Source organism: Saccoglossus kowalevskii, chromosome 20, assembly GCF_978046115.1.
Source record: "Saccoglossus kowalevskii chromosome 20, keSacKowa6.1, whole genome shotgun sequence".
NCBI classification, from domain to species: domain Eukaryota; kingdom Metazoa; phylum Hemichordata; class Enteropneusta; family Harrimaniidae; genus Saccoglossus; species Saccoglossus kowalevskii.
Window position 1 is genome coordinate 4634911 of NC_140660.1, and position 18106 is coordinate 4653016.

Genomic DNA, 18106 nt, shown 5'->3' on the forward strand with positions numbered 1-18106 from the left:
TAACACAATTCCGGTGGCTTTCACGAACAAAACCATTCTTGCAGCAAAATAATTGTAACGTTAAAAAATAATTAAAATAAATAATAATTATAGTAATTATATATAAAAAAAATTAAGCCAACCAGGATCTTATTTTAATCAGATTTGATATAACAGGATTTCGATATAGTATTTTTTTAATTGTTAGCTATACATCATTCATTGGTGACGGGGACAGCTCTGCGTACAATTCTGTTAAGTATATCTATGGTGATGATTACATAGTACAAAAAGAAGACTGTGTGGGACATATACAGAAAAGGATGGGTACGCAGCTGAGAAGTTTAGTTGAAAAGGAAAAGGGTAAGATATATATATATGTTTGGGATTTGTTTTTATATCATGATATCAGCCAATCTTATTTATAATAAAGTATTTGAGAATGTTACCCAGCACAAGGTAACATTGATTGCATGTGTTTTAATTGATGTGTTCTGTACAGAGTTGTGTTTTAGAAAGGTGCTACTTCTATAATTGCATGCCCTAGAATAATTATATGATTTCTTTTATCCTTTTACGGGACAGAAATTAGGTGACGGTAGAGCGTTGACTGGCCAAGGAAGACTCACTAAAAAAGTAATAAACAACCTACAAACTTTTTATGGTATTGCCATAAGAAGTAATAAAGGTATTTTTTTATATTACTTCAGTTACATTTAGAGTGTATATTACGACATACTTTCATATGTATTCTTTCTCAAATTCTTTCACAGTCAGTAAAAACATTGTAAATCAAGGCTGGTCTGAAACTTGTTTATTTATTTTATTTTTTTTATTAAGATTACTGTATATTTTGCATAATTTATATATTATATTGTAATTTTATTCTTGTTTCACTTTTCAGGCAATGTAGACAAAATGATCCAGCAAACAAAAGCCGCAGTACTGCACTATGCCAGCACCAGTGAAAAACCAAAAGGAAATGAAAGTTGGTGCAAGTGGCAACAGGATCTTACTATGGGCAGTGCAACATACAGGCCACTAAAGAAACCCCTACCAGCCGCTGTTGTGGACACAATTTGGCCCATAGTTGAGAAGTTATCAAGTGAAAACCTGTTAGAAGGCGCAAAGAATGGGCTTACTCAAAATGCGAATGAATCTTGTCATCATTGTCTATGGTCTTATTTACCAAAGGAAACAAACCATGGCTACGACGAAGTAAGGCTGGGATTCCCCATGGCAGTGGCCCATTTTAATTCGGGAATGAACAAATTTAACACCAACTTCAGTTCCACGTGAAAGTACATCCGATTGGAAACATTTTGACAATGAATGAATATATGCCGGAAATTATGCCTACTCGGATGAGAGGAATGCTGCAAGAAAACAAATAAAAAAGCGCCGTCTTCATAAAGAAGACCAACAAGAATATGCAGAGGGCACAATATATGAGAGTGGGACATTCAGCGGTCCACAAGAAATCAGGCATCGCCAGCCAAGATCATGTCGGCAATGCAAACTACTAATGAAAGGCCATCCAAGGGACCGCTGCAGTTTGTAATGATTCGCCACTAAATTTCCCACTGCTGTAATTATGCCATATTTGACAGTCTGTTATTTGTTTTCCTTTTTAATGTCATACTTTCAACAAAATTAGTGTAAATACAAATTTGAATCAGTCAACATTGTTTTTGTTTGTGTGAGACTTCAGTGTGAGTCAACTAGGGGACTGGCTATTATTTATATATTGTGGTTGTGAATTGGGGCCAGGGAAATGAACATAATAATGTATGAATTGTAATTGGCACAGAATTCATACATAGCTGAAAAAAAAATATGTGAATAAAAATTCAACACAACAAATAACATTGCTTTTTCATTATTATTATTATTATCAATTTCCAACAAAAAATAAAGAACATTCCAAAATTAAAAATGTATTGGTTGTACTGCTATCCTGCTATTGATACACATATTGCCTGACAGAAATCCTCCATCGATAGTTTGAATGCACTCTGAAAATAACAAACCAATATTAGTGAAAATATAAAACAGATGAAATAAATGCAGTATATATTATGATTTCTGAGCCACTAACAATATAGTAGGTTGACACCCCGGGAAACTTCACGTTAAAAAGTTGTGGTAAATGATAGAATATACAAAATAATATCAACAACGAAGTGTAATGAACTGCAGGAATTTACATTGAAATACACACCTTTCTAATTTCTCCCTTCACCTGGTTTGGGTATAAAGCTCTAATCCAATAAAGTACGGGAGCTGGGTAGTCATAATGACATCCCACTGGACCAATGTTCTTGGCCTAAATATTAAATACACACGATTAAAAAATGTACATTGCTAACAGCAGAGCTATCTCAGCCGACAGGCTGCTTGTTAACAAAAATATTCACCAAAATTGAAGTGTACATCATGAAATGAACGAATCTAAGAGAGGTCTACCCAAGGTAAATATACACAAAGTATCAAAGCATTCAGACTTGTAGTTTTCAAGAATCGTCACCATTCCATATTTTCACTGTCCCATCATGTGAGGCAATATATATGAATCCATTGTGAACTTTGACATCAGAAATCAAACCAGTGTGAATCTGAAAAGAAAAAAAAAAGTCTATATTAATCATTATACAGACAAAGATTTAAGGTAAAAATTACTATGCATAAAGGGATAAATAAAAATGAAGACAAAATTCTGAGTTTCAAAAACATGATGTTTTGAAAAAAATTCAGAGGTGGATGCTGTTATGTTAGTTTATGAAGGCAGTACAGTGAATGTATTAACTGACTTGTAATAGGGATCAATGCAATCCTGTACTGCCTAAGTACATACTTTCTGGTATTCTTGTGATAATTTTATCATCTTATCTTTTACATGTAATAATTATTTTCGGAGATAAAATCATGAAACAGCAATGAAAAATGTTTTGAAATGCAAATATATTCATGCAAGATTAGATTTTATAAACAAAACAAATACGCATGTATGTAAGGGTATCTCTAAAGTGTAGTTGCATGTGGAAAAGGTGAGGTGAATTTTGTCTCTATGTCACTCAACATGAGGCAATAAAATACATAAATAAATTACTTTGTTTTCATTGATGTATAAAATTTGATTTATCCTTTTATATCTATTTTTTTTATTAGAACGCTGTTTATCAAAATTAATCATGTTATATATATATATATATATATATATATATATATATATATATATATATATATATATATATATATATATATATATATATGGACACCTGAGTTGGGTTTAATGATATAGGAAAATCATTTTTTTTCTAGTAACTAGTTTGGGTATCTTAACATTTTTATCGGCTTTTTAAGTGTAAACAAAAGTTAATTACCATATACAGTCAGAATTTACCATATACAGTCAGGTTTTTTTAGTCATACTGTTGGAAATCCAATCTTATCAACCGGTTTGTGGCGAGATAAACTAGGCCATATTTTATTTAGTAGCCATAACTGCCTGGATTTCCAGGAATTTTTTTTCCATACTCGTCTGGATTTCCAGATTCTGTTTCTCCATATACAGTTGGATTTCCGGGGTATTTTCTCCATCATACAGTGCTAGAAATTCGACCTCATCAACAGGGGGGGGGGGGTGCAGATATAAACTGGAATGGCCCAATGTGATAACTAATCCCTAAAGGAGGGCCGCTAAATCCCAAGGATTGCACCAAGTGCTCATGGGTAATTAACTCCGCCTCTGTCCACTAAGTACTTGGTTTGAAATTAAATTGTTATGTTGTATTTCAACAAGTAAATTGTAATCCTTTTGAAGTGATGTTGATATCAGTTGTTGTTTTGCAGGATTAGCGGGACAGAGGGACAGATAAGCATTCACATACATTTATTTCATCTGCTTTATATTTTCACTCCTCCAAAGTGTATTTAGTTATCGGTAATTGCTAGACTAACATTGATTAGTCAAAACAGGGCCATGTGATCATTTTCAAATATAAAACTCGACTATGGGCAGTTTAATTAAAACTTAGTCTGTTCGGTCATTCACGCCAAACACAGAGCTATAGCTCCATATGCCATGATTTGAAACATCGCACACTCCGTAATATGTACATCATCATGGAAAAATTACACCCACTAGTAAATGCAGCAGTCTACCGGATACTGAACACAAAACCAGATTGTTGCTAAACGGTCATGAAGAAAATCTGCTGACTTGTCTGTTTCCATTGGCTCGGTCTATAGACAGTGCTGATCTCATTGGACTGTGTGAATTTGAGATATGTGCACAATTGCTGATAGTCAGAATTAACTTGCATTTTTGTAAAATATTGTTTTGCCTCTGTACCAAATATGAATAAATGTAAGTAATTGGACTTTTCAAGTCAGATGCTAAAAAGTAAAATTAAATTTACTCCTATCCATGTACATAATATTAATGGGCAGTTTGAAGGGATCTTATAGCCAGATTTTTATACATTAGAAACACAGTGGTGATGTCAGTTGACATAATGACAACATTGAGTGAGTTTTAATTAAACTGCCTGTAGTCGAGTTTTATATTTGAAAATGATCACATGGCCCTGTTTTGGCTAATCAATGTTAGTCTAGCAATTACCGATAACTAAATACACTTTGGAGGAGTAAAAACAAACTAATTATGAACCAATTAGTTAGACTCAAAGAAAACAAAATGTAAATATGTGCAACCTTTTACTTTCTGACTCTGCTTCTTTTGTTTGATATTTCATGTTTTAAAGCAATGGAAAAAAGCAGGACAGAGAATGAGATACAGCAGAGCAAGAAAGGGAAGGGTAAAGTTTATGCCAATTATAAACATGGTTTGGTGCCAAACATTCTAATGTTGTTAGGTGTGTATTTGTCATTCTCATGATAAGCACAAAGGCAATCTCATATATTGTTTTTATGCAACAAGTGGGTCTTATTGAACTACGAATACCATATATCAAGAGATATCACTGTGAAAATGTAATGGTCCAACAAAATGATGCTTGAAATGAATAGTTATATATAGTATATACATGTATATCTTTTTGAAAAGCAGTTCCTCGCCCTTACATATTATTGCTAATTGTACATCACCAGAGTGATTTACAAACAAAATTTTTGTTTCAGTGTGTAACTGATAACCAATCATCTAAATGTTGTACTAAATTATCATTATTTTTAAAAAGTCATTGTAGGTTGATTGGGCGAAAATTGTTTTTTGCCTGAATATTTCTCACTCAGAAATGCTGGGGCATTAAGACTTACGAAATGTATCAAATGTGTGAATTCGACTGTATGACAGAACATTTTCATTTGTTATCGAAAGACGTGACCTGTTAGGTCAAAGGAAGTTGTTCAGGTCAAATTATGATGAAACCATGGCGGAGATAGCTTTGTATCGAGAGTTAACAGACGATCTTGCCTTCGACTGTTTTCCCGAAGACCCTACCCATTTTTGCACCATAAATTCAGACGGTATGTGAATCGTACTGTAATAATTTTTTTGTTTTTTGTTCACATTTGTTTCTTCATTGTAAAAAGCGCCGTTGAAATCAACGACTGCTCGTTTTTCATTTTTGTTTTCTCAAAAAGACGTAATATTCCTCCAGAGACTGGTGCTGTGAACGAAAAATGTAATTTGGATAATGTTTCAAGGCTGGGAAGATGGTTACAGTTTTAAATGCACCAACAAATTATTTTTTCTGAGGTTTTCCTCGAGTATAAGTCCACCCTTTATTTTTTTATGATTTTACATGTTCAGGTCCCTGGGCTTATACTCGGGAAAGTAAGGTAATAGTGAAAAATAAGTATTCCTTGTATCGCTGACTGATTATGGCTTATGAATTTAATTTTATGAACGAGTCATGAAGCTGAAAACATCAATGAAGGTTACTACGCTCGAGTGCAAGTGCAGATTAAACAAACAACAGCTTGACGCATCGCTGCCGGTTATTGTTCAACTCGACAAATCCTACACACAACACTTTAGGCCGATGTTACACGTGTACGTTGATTTTGAACAGCGGTGTCTTCTTTCAAGTTTTCTTGTGTGTTAATTTTTGCATTGTGTTGTGTGTTAAAACTAACACGGACAATAGAATGATTGTCTAGTGGCGGACATCCTGTGTGTATCATAAACAAATAGAATAGTGTCGGTTGCCAACTTTTTGTCCTGGTCGGCAATTATGAGTGCTGGGCGCTAGTGACTATTATTTCATTACTTTTCAATGAAATTTGGTACATAGATGCTCTAGAACAATCCAAAGACCTGATTAATTTTAAGTAAAAATGTGTGCATACTAATCAACGAATTTGCATAATTAGTTAATAAATGGCTTTCACACTGATATCGTAAGTACTAATTATCCCATTTCAATGAATCTTGGTACATAGATGTTCTAGGACAATGGACAGACCTTATTTGTTTTGGGTTAAAATCAGTGCATATTAATTACCTAATTTGCATAATTAGCCAATTTTAGCCTTCACACTGATATCACATGTACTAATTATTCCATTTCAATGAAACTTCTGATGATCAAATTAGTTTTAGGTTTATATAAATCTATAATAATTACCTAATTTGCATAATATTTACTTTTCAGCTTTCCACTAATTTAGTTATGATTAATCATCACATTATAATGAAACTTTGTACATGTGCACCATAAAACAATATACAGACCTAAAGCTATGCATAATAATTGCTTAATTTGTATGATAATTCATTTGGTTCATTGAGGTAATCCACAGACATGATTAGTTTAATGTTGATAAACATGCATATTGATTATTTATTATTAGCCTATTCCTGACATCTAAAAAAATCCGAATTGAATTGAATTCATTGCAGTGATGCTCTGGAACTAATAAGACTAAACACCATGGACGAAAAATAAAATTTACTTTCTGTATGTATTATACATTTTGATCAGGTGTGCAGCGCCCTCATGCCATGGCCATGTGCCCACTTATCCCTGGGAGCAGATCTTCTGGCAACAATAAAATTCTGATTGACCAGGGATCAGTCTTCAACTGTGACCTGTCTGATAGTAATTTTGGCCCCAAGGAAGCCATATAATGCTCCATTTTAACTTAGAATTATCAAAAACTCTTTGGTAGGGAGAACCCTATCTCTCCTACTTGGTGGCGCTGCTGAATTGCAGTGCTCCCTCTTGCATCTATTCAACAAAATTGATCAAATTAATAAACAAGACAACTTATGTTATAGTACTTGAGAGCAAACTTTCAACTGATTCACGCATTATATTAGTGAGGAATTAGCATGAAAATGAACAAAAACAAAATGACCACCATTGATAAAGATAAGTTTAATAGTACACAAGTTTTGAAATTATCAACCAGTTATAGGATATGTTAACGGTTTTCAAGAAGAAGTCGTTTAACGAAAAACTTGATCAGAAATGACAAGAATTGACAATCACCTAGATACCAACAGCTCTGCCTATCCTTTTCAATGACAGCAGCCATTGAGGGCTAAAAAGAAAACTGAAGATATCGTCACAAAATGAAAGAGAGAACCACCCATAGTACTTATTACTAAGCATCAAAAGCAATTCAGCTGGTAGTTTTCAAAAAAGTCTAAAATACAATGTATCATTATTATCATTATTAACAAAAATAACAAAAATATTTGCTAAAAATAGAAAATTGAAGATAACAGCATGAAATGAACAAATCTGACAGATAACCATGAGCATCAAAAGCAATTCAGCTGATAGTTTTCAACAATTCCAGTGTATCATCATTTACCACACAGAGATACACTCAACGTACAATGTACCTACATATCAAGTATCAAATTAATTAGGAAGGTAGTTTTCAAGAATAAGTGAGGTCTACATAAAGTACCTAACATGATGGAAACATCAAGTATCAAACCAAGTATTTATGCCAAAAATAAAGGCGTTATATGTAAGATGCACCCTATATTTTAAGAACAGCTTATGAAGTCCTTACCAGATATATATCGCTGGTCCAAATTGTTCTTGTACACTAGTGTATCATTGACGACTACTGTCGGCAGAATGAGCCAAACCCAGTTTAAATCATGAATAATATTACAGTAGCCAATAATAACCACAATGCAAGCAAACAGAGATAACTTTATCAGATGATAAATTACGTTTTGTTCACAGAATTATTGATTAAGCCTGCATGTGTGTTTTGTTGCCAAGATTGAATTGAAACAGTCAACAGCTGTGGAAATAAAATATTTTTTGTTGAAATATAAAACAATTTACATCTTAATATTAATTATAGATAAACCCCTGTGAGGTTTGAGAAAGTGTCAGTTTTAGTTTGCAATTCATACTGTACGAGATATCTTCCTGTGTTTTGCCCACCAATCCATGTACACTCAATAAATTAACTTGCATAAAACATTAAAAGAAAATTACTAGTGTATTTAGCTCCACTGTCGACTTTGTCGAGCGGAGCTTATCATATGAGTCAACTTTTTACTTTTTGAACTTCTTCTTGAAAACTACAAGTCTGAATGCTTTGATACTTGATGTATATATGTACCTTGGGTAGACCTCTTTCAGATTTGTTCATTTTGTGATGATAATCTTTAATTCTCTAATTTTGGTGAATATTTTTGTAATTTTGAGTAAAAAGTGATATTTTTGACTTCTTGTTAAACCCAAAAAGTTCAATTGCTTTGATATTACATATATAAGTACTACATGTGGATCTCTCTCAGATTTGCTCATTTCATGATGATATCTTCAATTCACTAATTTTGATGAATATTTTTGTCATTTTTGGTAAAAAGTGATATTTTCGAATTCTTGTTGAAAACAGCAAGTCCGATTGCTTTAATACTATACATATGTTAATTTTAATGATATCTTCATTTCTTTAATTGAAATGCGCGTTGCTAACAGCAGAGTTATCTTGTTTTTATTTACAAAAGAGATTCCACAGTATTTTACAATGTTTGTCATTACATTGAATATTTTTTTTCATTTCCAACTAATGTGTAAACTTCCTTATGCATCTTCGCCAGCCAAGGTTTGTTTATTCAGTCATTGCTTCAAACACTGATGTGTTCCAAATAAAATTTATTTTATTCTTGTCCAAATCAGCTCAATTACTTTAATAAAGAGTTATTGTACAACAAGTCATTGTCAATGACACGTCCCCGTTCCGTTCATATTTGAGTGAAATATACATTCAAAGCAGATCATGACCGAAATGCACCTGCATATGTACAACACATTGTACTAAATCTGAACAAAATCCATCTATGCATGACTGAGATCCGGTTCCGGAATTGTGAAAATACGTGATTTTGATGCATTTTCGGCCTTAAAATGGCCGCCATTTTGTTGTCGTTAATGAGATCATAAAACAAATGCACATACATATTTGTGACATGATGTACCTTGTGTGTGTGAAGTTTGAACTCGATCAATCCAGGCATGTCCCAGATACATATCCAGAACTGAATTCTTTAAAACAAAATGGCCGCCAGTCGGCCATATCAAACCCGATCCCCCAAAAAAATGACGTGCATCAAGGTCCTATTATGTTTAATGTATGTACCAAATTTAAACAAAATCCGTCCATGCATAACTGAGATCCGGGTCCGGAATGGTGAAAATGTGCGATTTTGATGCATTTTCGGCCTTAAAATGGCCGCTATTCGGCTATCGTTAATCGGATCTTGAAACAAATGCACATACCTATTTGTGACATGATGTACCATGTGTGTGTGAAGTTTGAACTCGATCAATCCAGGCATGTCTCAGATACGGATCAAGAACTGATTTTTTAAAAAACAAAATGGCCATTCCGGGTCCGGAATGGTGAAAATGTGCGATTTTGATGCATTTTCGGCCTTAAAATGGCCGCTATTCGGCTATCGTTAATCGGATCTTGAAACAAATGCACATACCTATTTGTGACATGATGTACCATGTGTGTGTGAAGTTTGAACTCGATCAATCCAGGCATGTCTCAGATACGGATCAAGAACTGATTTTTTAAAAAACAAAATGGCCACCAGTCGGCCATTTCGAACTTGACCCGAAAAAAAATTAGGTGCATCAAGGTCCTATTATGTTTAATGTATGTACCAAATTTGAACAAAATCCGTCCATGCATAACTGAGACTCGTTCCGGAATGGTGAAAATGTGCGATTTCAATGCATTTTCGGCCTTAAAGCGGCCGCCGTTTGGCTATCGTTAATGAGATCATGAAACAAATGCACACATATTTGTGACATGATGTACCTTGTGTGTGTGAAGTTTGAACTCGATCAATCCAGGCATGTCTCGGATACGGATCAAGAACTGATTTTTTAAAACAAAATGGCCGCCAGTCGACCATTTCGAACTTGATTCGGAAAAAAAAAATGACGTGCATCAAGGTCCTATTATGTTTAATGTATGTACCAAATTTGAACAAAATCCGTCCATGCATAACTGAGATCCGGGTCCGGAATGGTGAAAATGTTGTTTTTAGTCTGCAGCATTTGCATTTCGAATATATTTAATTTTTAAATTCAAAGTCTTCTAAATTGTGAAACATAATGTCTTAATTCCAAAAATATTTGCACTGCGATCGAACTCATTAATATTCATTGCTGATTAATATTCATATTCTCATTAATATTCATGACCGACCAGCACTCACGTTGGGCTGGCGAGATCCCTGGACTTCACAATGTTTCATAATTTATATTAATATTTAATCGAATTTAAGTCAAGTTTACGAAGCTTAGGTTTAGTATCGGGCGAAGGTATGGTTCAATTGATATTAATATTAATATAATTGTACCATACCTTCCCCTGATACTAAACCTAAGCTTTGTAAACATTTCTATGTTCAGTCACAGGATATTCAAGTTTTGTTTAATTAAACTTAATTAAAACGCAATTCTACGTTGTATTGCATTGTAATTGAGTTTAATTAAACTCCAACCCTATATAGGAACACGTTTTAATCGAGTTCATATCACAACTATATTAAAAGTTAATTCAACTATATTAAAATTTAATTCAATGTGTGGCTCACTGTTTACATTGTTTCCACCAAAACTTGCTAGAATGGCACAAACCTTTATTATTTTATCAATGCTGGAAAACTTGTTATCTATGGCCTCATCTGCCAACTTCTGAACCATTCTAATTAGAATTAAGGCCCTGCAGTATTGTATATCTGTATTTCATATTTGACACACTCAATGTGGAATCGGTCAGTAGATATCTTTCTGGAATTCTCTACTTCTTCTGCAAAAAGTTGTTTTTTGCCTTTAGTAAAAGCTGGCATAATGAGATGGGCAGAGCATACTGCAGCAAAGTCCTCCTTCAATGTAAATCCCCTGTCTGCTAATATTTGGTTCCCAGTGCAATTTGGGATCAATGAAACTACAGTTCCGTACAATGTAAATACAATTTATTTGTCCGAGTGGGTTTTATGAAATGAAAATTTTAACAGTAGTATGTTTTTTTGTTTTTTTTATTATTATTATCTTATCTTTATACTATCTTAGACTAATAGAATGGTATCATTTATTTCATAATTACATAATGCACATCACCAAAACATGATTAGTAAGCTTATTTTTTTCCCTAAAATATACACTTTGCTACCCAGCCCATTCAGTAGACATCTTCATTTCGCACAGGAAACATTCCAAGATACTTTAGTGATACAAAATTAACACCTTATATACCACAGAGTGTGGCACTTCCGCCCCCCCCCCCACGCCATGGGTTGTAAGGCTGTTCCAGGCCTTCAAACTGGCCGTTTCGCGATAGACATAATTTTAGAGCCTGCATTTTTCTATGTGATGTTTCTAAGTTTTGTTGAGTATAATTCTGTAAAGAAATCGCTGAAATTATTTCATATGCTCGTAAAAGGGGCGTTGTTGCTTCGACGATGGCCCACGGACGCGGACGACTGACTTCGAAACATCCCATCTAGATCGGGCGGCGCCCTCTCGTGCAAATCCCCCACCCACCCTGGCGCATGTTAGCGCACAATGCAATGTTCCACGGTTTGCCAAAAAAAACAACATATAAATAATCAAAAAATACAGCAGGATTTGACTTATTATTGTTCCATAACGATTTGTTTGTACAATGTTTAAAATGCACTGAGTCAAGCAGGTACACGCCGCGAAAGTTCACAGACAGTGGACATGAGAACGAAAACAAGTAGCTGATTTGGGATTATTAAAGTACATAATATCGAATTAATAATGTATTTTCTTACCTGTTGTTCAATTACCAGGAAATGGCCTTCCCTCACTCTGTCACTAGCGTCAAGACAAGGTTAATAATAGTTCATGGTCGCAGTTACTTCAAGTCCGGGTACACAAATCAAGATAACATGTTCGTTGGGGTCGGAAAACTTCCTCAATTCACGTTTACAGCTGTTCTATTGTGCACTTTCGTCAATGCAGCGGTTTGTTCAATTCACCATGGCTTGGAAAAAACTCGCAATTTACCAAAGTCCTCAAATTTGTCTGAACATCCTTCAAAAATCACATCGCTTACCGCCATTGCAGACGGCGTTGATAGCAAAGCATGCTGGTAGCAAAATTCGCTGGTTCCCGGCGTCCTTTGCGAATGGCAGTAAGCAAATAACACCGAATAAACGGCAAGGTAAAGACTATGTCTAATTATAGTAAACAGGTAGGACGCAGGTAACTAGTAATCGTCATATTGTTCCATTTGGGCCGGTTTTCCGGCCGGAAGGCACGTGACTGAGTGACGTAATTTGAAAACATTCCAAGTTCCGTTCTGCGTAAACGTGTCTGTAATACTACAATAAAGCCATGCTCATACATACTGCCTGCTTAGATTTACAGATTTGATATGTTCTATGCAAATTTATAACAAAAGAAACAGTTTTTTTTTATTTGCCCAACTTTCGAAAGTAAAAGGAAACCCCTGAACGGCCACGAGCGTAAGCGCTGACGTCAGGTAACTAAGGGAAATGGAACAAGCAACGAGAAAGTGGTGTACCAATCAGAATGCCGGATTCGTTACTAGTTACCGGCCTCTTGTGGCTTGGTACGCCATGACACTTGAGGCGGGAACCAGCCAAGTAGCAAAACGCTCTCTCGAGGTATCTGAAACCGAAATTATTCTTCAACGCAATTAGCCAATCAGCAACCGTTTTACAATTGGACGATAATTTGATAATACGTTGTCCTGATTGGTCGAGAGCGTGCTTTTGAATATGAAATGTTTGAAAATTGTTAGTTAAAGAACGGTGGTCGCCACGCAGCGCGTGTTCGAATACCATGTTAACAAACAATGTATTTTACACTCAGATCTGAAGGCCTTTGCCGTATTCTGGCCATGCTGTGTGGCGCGTATCGCGTGGACGGGTTTCATGTTCTCTGCACGTAATAAGCTCGGTTATTAAGCATCCTTTTTTGGGGATGCCCGGTGGCCGAGGGGAAGACGTGTAGTGGCGTGAAGCTAGGCGATTAGGTGCCTTACGCGAGCGCCGGTTCGAGTCACGCACGCAGTACGTATTTACTATAATTAGACGTAGTCTTTACCTTGCCGTTTATTCGGTGTTATTTGCTTAATGTATTTTACACGCGTGGCGCGGCGCAACGACTGCCGTCCTTTAAAAATTTTATTTTAATTACAAGTTATGTAATACTGTTATTGGATTTTAACTTACAATGAATAAGTGATTTTCCGTTACTTATCTTTGTTCAGAAAAAAAAAACAGAATTTTTTGCGGCGAGGTCCAAGTTTGAACAAAAATTAACGAAAATTACGCCAGTTTTACCATTTTTGGGTAAGTTTGGACACTATTTTCCAAAAATTATACCATTTTTACCAAAAACTATTTTATTAGCCCAACATCGCGTTATCTTTGGAACACGGTCAATGTTTTTAGTTCGGATGGCAGACCCTCTTCCCGGGGTATTTCGTGAAATAACGAAATATTGGAGGTCCAAGTTTGAACAAAAAAAAATAAACAAAAATGACGCCAGTTTTACCATTTTTGGATAAGTTTGGACACTATTTTCCGGAAATGATACCATTTATACCAAAAACTATTTTATTAGCCCAACATCGCGTTAGCTTTGGGACACGGTCAATGTTTTTAGTTCGGATGGCAGACCCTCTTCTCGGGGTATTTCGTGAAATAACGAAATATTTGAGTTATTTTTATTTTGAAATTTGGCACTAGCAGGTTACTGCATACAATGCAATATGGGATAGATCCAGTGTGTACAATGGAAATTTTGAGATATCATGAGGAAATAATTTTTCATATAGAAACTAATGCAAAAATGAAAATTTTTAACCATGACATATCGGACGAATTTGAAGAAAAACAATCCTGTGACCTACAATTGTTTTAAAGCAGAGTCGTCGTCACCTGCGCACGCGGCAGACGATCATGGCGTGTCGTTGTTTACAAAAACGACAAGGAATATTTCAAAACCGTCAGTTGTGAACTGAACTTTAAATCTCATTAGGATTTCCCCATGAAGTTACACAGATCGAAAAAATAATGCTTTTTTTGTCAAGGCATGTCTTTTTCGCGAATTTAGCGAGAGAACTGATTCGCTAATTCAAGATGTCGCTAATGACTTTATTATCAATTCAAAATGGCCGCCAAACAAAGAAATCAACAATGACAAGAGATATTCGCTACATCAACATTTCGCTATTATGTCATTTTACCACAATTCGCTAAAATTGCATGCCGCCTTTTCAACATGTTTTACAGTATACTATATTCTCTTATTCTGTGGATATTTTTGTGAGTGTACATGTATGCATCGAAAATATGTATACCAAATATGTATACTAGCCCAAATGCTATTGTCTAATTGGTGGTAGAATTGCCAAGCCAGTTTATCAAATAGTAAACACAAATTTTCGTAAATATTACTGACCGCGAAAGACGTATAACGCGAAGTGTCTTGTATTATTAAAGGGCGGCAGTCGTCGTGCCGCGTCCTGTTCGATATGGGACTCATAGCGACGTATACAACGCGTGTAAAATACGCGACGACCGATGCGCTTTAATAAATCCAAACATGTACCGCACAAATATATCAGTCGACTGTAGACAAAGAAGTTCACCAAAGTCGGTGTTTTTTTTTGTTTTGTTTTAAAAAAGCGATGTTTAAATGTTGAGAGACTGTGTTTGAAAAATGAACACGCCCCGCATGCTTTTATATACGATGTTATCCCAGCTTCCTCCGTCTGTTTCTACGCTTCCGGTAAATAGATACTAGTATTCGAATATATATTTTTGGTAGCGATGCTGAGAAAAGACGGAGGAAGTAATACACTATCACGGTGTAAGTCAGGATGTGTGGCTGTGACCGGATAAGAAATCCTTGCCGTAAACGGTGAACAAAATGAAACAGTTAATTAAAGGCACACCTTTTGAAATAAATGGGGGGTGCATGGAAGAGTGAGTTTATATTTAATTTTTATATTAAAAGTTGGTGAGTTCTTTGAAATATTGGATGGATATACATATACCGGCATATGAAAAAAATGTGAATAAAAGGTTCTGCAAGATGTGCGTAAAAAATCCCACCTCGATTTCAAACTGTCAACCCTCAGTCTGTTTCAAGAGAAAATTTCGCTCACTATCACGACAAGGATTCTTTATATGTGAGTGAAATTACCCCCCCCCCTCCCCCGTAGGCTGACTACTGAAATTGTGCTTTCTAATCTCATTCGTCCATGACCAGACGGACCAAACTGCAAGATGACCAAACTGTGGATTTTTGACTTCACTTCCCAGACAGTAAGCGTAAATGGTAGACAGCGAATCAGAGGACCCGTTTCAGGTTTATTCATTCCGGGAAATCGGGGGTGGTCAGCTATTTTTGTTTACCTAGATGGACTCCCGGGGATAAACTTTGACGATCGAAAGGAAGTTACAGAAAGAAAAAATCAGCTTCATTCCCCTGATTGTTGGATCACGTATTGAGCTAATGGTCACTGAAGCTCTAGAGACAGCAGTCTTCGGAAAATATGGACCCCTTTTCAGAAAGACAGGCTAAAATAACATACCCCTTTTCGGAGAAACAGGGTAAAATAACATACCCCTTTTCAGACAGAAGTGGTGAATTTGGAACCCCTTTTGGCGGCACATGTACATATAGCACTTCAATGTGAGTACCCCCACCCGGGGGCTGGGGCATTGACGGCACAGTCAGCTGGCGCACACGTGATAATAAAATAAATACGATATTTACTATATGGGGCCGCCATCTTGAATGACGCATAAAACTAAAGATTGGTATTTTTGTCCTGATTTGTAGGAATCTGAAAAACGCGTTTCACAACTTGTCTCTTATTTAGTTTTATGCGTCATTCAAGATGGCGGCCCCCATATAGTAAATATCACATTTATTTTATTATCACGTGTGCGCCAGCTGACTGTGCTTGACGGGGTTCAACGCCGGAGCGTGTGATTGCTTTCGAGGTTGTAGCGCGCCCCCACGCGCACCTGCACTGCTGTATATCTCCAAGAATCCTTGTTACTGAGCTCTTCGTGTAGCTCTTTATTAATTACTGTAATTAATAATTCACCTCATAATCCTGTAATTAGTTCATACAATATTCACAATTCTGAACTAAACGTGTTTTCATTGGTAAAGCATTGAATCAAGAGCTGATATAATTAGTTTGTACAAAGTTTCAAAAATACCAAAAATCAGTGAAAATAAATTCCATACAAAATACCCAAAAAGTCATTTCAGCGAAAATTAATTCCAGCTAAAATAAAGTATTTTACAGTATTTTTGCTGATAGGTAAATAAAATACATATAGACATGTGAGTAACAATAGAATTAGTTGTTTTCCTGCCAAGTCTGTGAACCCAGTGAAATTGCTCAAAACGTTAAAATAGTGAAATGAAATGCTAGTGATAATAAATGGCTTTACAGTATACAGGTACTAGCTTGTATTTCTTTCCTGCCAGTGTCATTTTATTGTCAGGGAAGCAAAGTACGAGCAGATGTCTCTGGCCTTTTTTTTACAGATCCCATCATATGTGGGCATTTCACAATGTCATAAATTAAGTTACCATGGCTTAGCTTATTGAGCCACAATTTTGCATGCACAAATGTTTAGTGACTTCACCAAGCTTTTCAATGACATCATCACTTTCCATAGTTGTAAAAGTTACAACACTAAGTTGCACAGTGACATCACTAAGTTGCACAGTGACATCACTAAGTTGCACAGTGGCATCACCAAGTTGCACAGTGGCATCACTAAGTTGCACAGTTACATCACCCAGTTGCACAGTGGCATCACCAAGTTGCATAGTGACATCACCCAGTTGCACAGTGACATCACCAAGTTGCAAAGTGACATCACCAAGTTGCACAGTGGCATCACCCAGTTGCACAGTGGCATCACCCAGTTGCACAGTGACATCATCCAGTTGCACAGTGGCATCACACAATTGCACAGTGACATCACTAAGTTGCACAGTAACATCACCAAGCTGCACAGTGACATCACCAAGTTGCACAGTGACATCACCAAGTTGCACAGTGGCATCACCCAGTTGCACAGTGGCATCACCCAGTTGCACAGTGACATCATCCAGTTGCACAGTGGCATCACACAATTGCACAGTGACATCACTAAGTTGCACAGTGACATCACCCAGTTGCACAGTGACATCACTAAGTTGCACAGTGGCATCACTAAGTTGCAGTGACATCACCAAGTTGCACAGTGACATCACTAAATTGCACAGTGACATCACTAAATTGCACAGTAACATCATCCAGTTGCACAGTGACATCACCAAGTTGCATAGTGACATCACCAAGTTGCATAGTGGCATCACCCAGTTGCACAGTGACATCACCAAGTTGCACAGTGACATCACCAAGCTGCAAAGTGGTATCACCCAGTTGCACATTGACATCACCAAGTTGCACAGTGGCATCACCCAGTTGCACAGATGATGTCACGAAGTTGCACTGTGACATCACCAAGTTGCACAGTGACATCACCAAGTTGCACAGTGACATCACTAAGTTTCCTTGACATCACCAAGTTGCACAGTGACATCACCCAGTTGCACAGTGACATCACCAAGTTGCACAGTGACAT

At 36.1% G+C, this 18106-nt stretch overlaps 1 long non-coding RNA gene and 1 pseudogene across 3 annotated transcripts; one reads left to right on the plus strand and one right to left on the minus strand.

Annotated features, from left to right (window-relative positions):
- The window catches only part of LOC146729933 (uncharacterized), a 5090-nt pseudogene extending 3428 nt beyond the window's left edge, over nt 1-1662 (plus strand).
- A 185-nt stretch (nt 1663-1847) lies between these two features.
- LOC146729934 (uncharacterized) lies at nt 1848-12543 on the minus strand. 3 transcript variants are annotated; one of them, XR_014927889.1, is made up of 4 exons: nt 12242-12543; nt 2507-2594; nt 2201-2305; nt 1848-1994 (listed from the first exon to the last, which is right to left on the minus strand). It is a non-coding gene; the product is annotated as an uncharacterized LOC146729934 (long non-coding RNA). The 3 variants fall into 3 exon arrangements; XR_014927891.1 differs by having other exon boundaries at nt 2484-2594; XR_014927890.1 differs by having other exon boundaries at nt 2446-2594.
- Between the last annotated feature and the right edge of the window lie 5563 nt (nt 12544-18106).